Raw genomic sequence first — 6,308 nt, 5'->3', positions numbered from 1 at the left:
GGGAGCCGCGGGGCGTTCCCGGGGCCGGCCCGGGTGGGCGGCCCGGCGGCGGCACACATCTGTCCACGCAGGGATACCTAGGGGTGTGTCACCTCCCCTCTGCCATCGCTCCACATCCTGCGGCTGATGCAGCTGCGAAACGGATGGGGTTCTCAGAACCCAGCACCATACAAAAGCAGCATCGAGAGCAATGTTTTCTGCCTGCACTCCGAGCAGAGCAGCAGCCCGTTGTGGAGAGCTGCTCGGTTATCGGCTCGGAGAGACCCGGAGAGCCCGCAGAGGCGCGCTGGCCTGGGGCTCGGGATTGGAGGCGAGTCGGGAGCGGTCTGGGTCTGAACAGGGAGAAGGATGCTGGCAAAAATTCAAGGACGCTCGCAGCTGCTTAAATGTGAACCGATTGGTAATGCAGCTCTGTGCCCCATATTTGCAAAATAAGGTCGTACCTACTTATAAATCTTAACCAACCTTCAGAGTTCAAAAAGTGCACTGAAGTAGCTTGGGTAATAGAATCTTTTCTGTTCCTTTAGCTGGTTAATTTTAACTGTGTAGACTAGACATATCTAATGTTTGATTTGTGCAAATTCTTTCATTGCAGGACAAGTCTAATACATTTAGAAATTATACCCAATTCTTGATGCGTGCCTCTCCAGAAGTGCTGGAGTGGCATCCTCTTCATTGTGGTACACAGCCAAATGCAGTCAGCTATAGTCCTAAACAGAAGCATCACACTATGTTCTGATGAAAATCAGATATGAACAGTAATGTGCATAAACACTGTGCTTTAATTGTATGCCAGGCAGGCATGCAGTCTTCTCACATCTTTTACATTTGCTTTTCTAGGTTTCCATATTCAGCTGATTCTTTTTGGAGCACCAGTCTTTGTGGTGACAGAAGAGAGGGTGTCACCTCTGTAGACCAGGAAAGGGGTGATAGTACAACAACCAACTCATGCTTGCGAAGTCAGTCTTGGCAGCTCCTCACCTGCAAAAGGTGCGTGATGAGGCAAAGCTCAGGAGATGTTTGCTGTTGGTTTTAGTAACTCCTTATTACATATGAGAAACAGCCAGGGAAGATGAACAGTCACTGTCACTCCTTTTCTTGGAGATTGGGAAAAAGTGCTTACAAGTAGCACTTCATCCCAAGAACCCTAGCCTCGGATGGCAAAGCAGACATGGTACACATATCTGCATTCCATGGGACTGAGCCAAACTGACACTCCACCATACCTATCAATACTAATCAGCTCTCTCAGTCTCCAAAACAAGCTGGTCACATCCCAACTTCCTATCAGGTATGGTCCATGCTAACCCCCAAACTGCACCAGAAATTGTTCAAGAAAACACCACAGCCAGGGCAAAACCATGCCAAGGTCAACTTGAGGGTAGAGACAATCAATTTGCAGACCCAAGAACATTTGTTGGCACTGTTTAATTCATTAGTGTGAATGTAGGCCAAAAGTTCATTAGTGAAAATGCTTGCAAATGTCACAGGTTCTGCCCAGTTGTGCAACAATATTGTAAAATCCCATCTTCCCCCTTTTGCTCCTAGGGGCTTCCTAGTTTAAGATACTTTGGTATATGTATTTAATGTCTTCTTCTTCAAACATGCCAACAAAGGAATTCTACAGCAGAAAGTAAGAGAATAAATGGATTGCCATATTAGGGATTGTCCTAAATAGATTTAGAACATATAAGAAATGGAGGAACAGAAATGGTTACATTCCATTCTATAACAATATACAAGCTCCATTTCTTATAGATGTATCCATGCACTCAGAGATGTTTACATCATTTCATTTCCAAACAGGATATACTACACTGTAAGTAACACGTAGAAGATTTTCATAGTTAAACATTTAGAAATCAAGTGTGGTATGTAAGGATTCGGTAAGTTCCCAGTTAGCAGAAAACTTAAACACATTTATGTTTAGGAATGAAAATATGCCCATTCAGACATAATTTCAAGAGTCGTGTCTTACCAGCATCTAAACAAGTCTTGATTTTCAAAAGTGCTCTGCAGCTGCTAATTTTCATTGCAATATACCTCTGGTTTCCCCAAAACACCACTTCAAATCCTACATTTTTTTATCAAATGTCATCCTCCTTTAATGCCCAAACACTAACTACTGTACCTGAACAGGGAGCAGTTTTACTGTGTGATGTCTCCCTCTCCCATCCTCCATTCAGCACCTCCCAGCTCTGCAATCCACAGCCCTCCAAACCCTATTCTGCAGCTCGTGCTATACAGTGCTTTCTGGAGAGAGGTTTACAACTATTGCAGCTCATTTCAGTGGCCCTGTTTGCAGCACAGCCCCAGAAGTGGGTATCAGTACAGTAAGATAAGAAACTATGGAGCATGAGCAGATAAGAAATGGAGACAACTTTCAGCCCTATAGCCAGTGACTGCCTATAACTATGCCATGTATCTCAATGCCTGCTCTGCACATTTCTCTGCGCACGAAAAATAAAAATGGGTTATGAGCAATTGGAAAATTAGCCCAGTTGGAGAGATTTGAGCTAAACTGGTATCCCATTCATGCTCACTAAGTGCTAAGCTATTTGTTCTTTTGGACTTGGGTTTCAGGTAGGCATAAGTGATCACACAACCCTACCAGTTGTAATAGTTACATTCCCCAGCACTCTGTTGATCTGCTCATTTCCACTGACAGTTGTCTACACTAGGGTTTTGTTATGCAGTTACATGTCACTGTTTCATTTAGGTCAGACTGGCAACTCAAACAAAAACAAGCAGTGCTTCCTTTTGTGCTAAACTGGTCAAATTTAAACTTAGGGGCACTTAGTTATAAAAAACTTCTGCTTCTGTTATAGAACGCACAACATTCTCAGCTAAAAAATTCCTGTGCATCCAGAACAAGCAGAAGGAACAGATCACATTAGTACTAATTAACTGCTAAGACATCTGTGTTTTAACTCAACAAAAGACTTTAGTTGGTCTACACACTCAAGGCTATAGAAACAACCATTTATCAGCATCTCAGGCCTAAGTATGTTTTAAATGCCTGTTTCTTACAAACACCTGAAAGACTAATTTGTGCGTAAAAATCACCATGCAAGGGAAATTTGGTTTTGGACCTCACTTCTTCATATTAGGAATAAATCTGAAGGAGTATAACCTAGCATGAAAGGATTTAACAATAATCAACTGCTCCAAGCTGGTCAAGTGAATACAGTGGAGACACAATTTGAGAGGTAAAAAAGGTGGTTCTTGTGTTCAGCATCCCAGCCAGAGAAGCCAGTTCCCTCTCTGTTCAACGTTCACACTTTGGAGTTAAAGAAGCATTACCAGACCCAAGTTGTACACCCATCTGTGAAATGTCATCATTATGAAAATGCCACTTTTACCACCTTTGCTACTTCCCAGGAACCTTATTTTGCTAATCCTTGATGGTGTCTGACAGGCAGAGCCAGTAAAGCCTGCAAAAGTTATCTGCAGCTCTGGCTGTGCTAACAAATATACTGTTACCTGTTTCTATACAAGTTAGTTTAAGTCTAGCCCAAATATATGTACCAGTACCAGCACAAATCGCACCTCTGAGTTGCAGCCTAAGTATATTCAAAATAAAAATGTATTTAAGTAAATACAAAAAACCAGAATGGTTTCTTAATGGGTCCAGTAAGCAACTTCTACCTTTATCCATTAGAAGGACCTCAGCACCTAGCAAGCTCCAGTAATTGTATGAAGATTAGCTGGAAACACATGCACACAGCAAGTCTGCTTTTCTCTAATGTCACATGTAAAAACTGCTGTTGTGGTAAATGTAAAAACCTAAGCACTACAATACTTAAAATATCAGGGGAAATCTCCTCAAAACTTACAGCAGTGAGTACTAGAATGGTCAATGCCCTGTATCTGCTTTTAGCATTAGACAGTGAACTTGGATGATCTGATATTCAACTGGATTCAGCAGGCATTCCAGACTATGGTACAAACAATATGTTTCCATGAAATGAGGCAAATTCGGGGAAATCTGAAGAATTTCAGATAATGTGGAAAGTTATGTGGATATTTGAATCAGAAGACCACTTCAGCCTCTTCCAGCATAATATTCTCTATTCAAAAGTTCAGCCAGTTGCCTTATGCATCACTGAACTCAAGGCCTGCAGCAGAGCTCATTTAGGGGATGGATAAATCTTTTAATCAATCTCAATAGGCTTTGGATGAGGTCCTAGCAGAAACTGTGATTCAGCAGTTCATGGAACTAGGAAGGAAGCAACAGTCTGTTTTATCACTCATACTGAGTGGACAAAAATTAAAGTGAATACTAAAAATAAGTGGGTGGGCACATTCCTTGCTTGGATGTCAGCCTGAAGAATTTGCATTTGCTGGAAATTACTGACAAGGAGCAGAGGCTATAAAGCTCTCCCAGAACACCTCTGATGCTGTTTCTGATGATGGAATGTGTCATAACGTTTTACATTGCACTGTCAATGGGTGTGCCATGCACTGAAATTTGCCCTGAGCTATCAGGGTGGAGCTTTACGAAAATCTGGTCTGCACTACAATTAAGACCTTTTTTTTCTTATCAGCTGAAGACATTTCCCTTGGTGGAAAATGTTATAAACAAATTCTCTTCCAGCTTGAACTGTTTCTGCACCCAGAGTGGGTAGGATTCATGTGATCAAACGTGGACTGTGCAATTGTCTATAACTGGTTATTTACATTCACTGGATGGACAGTGGAATGAAGCAGGCATTTTTCAGAACAGATTTTTATGACTCATTGAAATACCAGGATTTGAATGAACAGACATTCAAAAGTAGCTTTCAAAATGAATCAGGCTAATCCTTCTTCTTAAAGCACCAATTTCTATTACATTTCTAAGCAGAAAATCAAGGCAAGTAGTTGAAATATCTTGGCACTTCCAGAGCATGTAAGATGACTATATCTTAAGAGTCCTCACTGAATATTCAGTGAATCAAACCTAAAGAAAGACATTAATTTTTACAAGCTTTGGATCAGGCATTGTTTGAAGGTATCAGATTTTGTTCAGGCTGGCATAGGAACAAGCGAGCTATGTCCAAAAAGGAGAAAAGCTTCTTCTTTGTTAAAAAAGCATAGAAAAATCTTAAGATCCTAGAATTATATACTTACATTTTCATAATATTTTAATTTTAAAATATCTGTACACTTTTTAAACATACCTATAAAATATATGTGATCAAATCAGCATGTAGTATATTATTGCATTATATGTAGGGATATATATGGGCTTTGAAAAGCCCCAACAAAATGAAGCACTGTCTTTTAGGAAAGGTCCTTGTAGAAGGACCTCATGGTTAAGACGTCGTGAAGTTTCGAGAGATTCATTTTTTAAAATGAGATTCTGAAAAAAAAAAGGGAATTAAAGAAAGAATGACAAAACTATACTACAGAAAATGTGAAAGTCTGATGAACAAATCTACAAGTGATACACACAGGAATTCCTCAGCAGCAAAGATAATCCTCAGTTACCATATTCCCTGGCCCTTTTGAACTAAGGAGTGCAGAAGGAACAGAATGGAATGAAAATGAGGACCTTGTCCCCTCTTTTTCCCCGGACAATAGCTCTCAGCAGTTGATGAATCTCACAGAACTGTAAGGAATTACTAAAAAATGACCCTATGTTCTTGTTGCTGATGTGCAGAAGGTCCTCCAAAGTGTGAGTGAAGAGGGAAGTAGTAATAGAATTTTATGTGTAGCTTCAAATTTCTGCTGTAGGCAGCCTCAAAGTAGACTCTTGTCCCTGCTGAAGCTGAGAAGTTCAGCAACCAGACATAAACAATAGGTTATCTGCTTCTGTGGAATGCAACAGGTCAGTTCTGGATTGGCCCAGATTGAGTGTTTGGAAATAATAGCCAATCCAGAACTGAGCTCTCTCGGACACAGTCCGAGAGAGCAAGGTTTGTTGATCATTCTTTACTTTCTATTCTTAGGTAGTTAGCAGCTTCTGGAAACTCTCCTTTCCTTTTTCTTTTTAGTATAGTATAATATATATATATATCATAACATAATAAATCAAGCCTTCTGATCATGGAGCCCATCTCGTCTCTTCCTTCACCCTGAAAACCTTGTGTCCAACCGACGACAATTGGTGACCCCTCGTGTTTCTGAGGACATTTATCACTTGGTGAGACTCCAGAGGAGCATTGCTGCATTTGGGTAAACCCCGAATATGTGGCATTGATGGTCATCTCACAGGTGACCACAGAAGTGGATTTAGCCAGGAGCTGAAGAACCGAAGATCCAGATTTGGACAGAGTTCACAGCAAGGCTGACCACAAAAAGGACCTTTGGAAGCCTCCAGGAAG

Source organism: Geospiza fortis, unplaced genomic scaffold, assembly GCF_000277835.1.
Source record: "Geospiza fortis unplaced genomic scaffold, GeoFor_1.0 scaffold190, whole genome shotgun sequence".
NCBI lineage: Eukaryota > Metazoa > Chordata > Aves > Passeriformes > Thraupidae > Geospiza > Geospiza fortis.
This window is presented reverse-complemented; position numbering follows the sequence as displayed.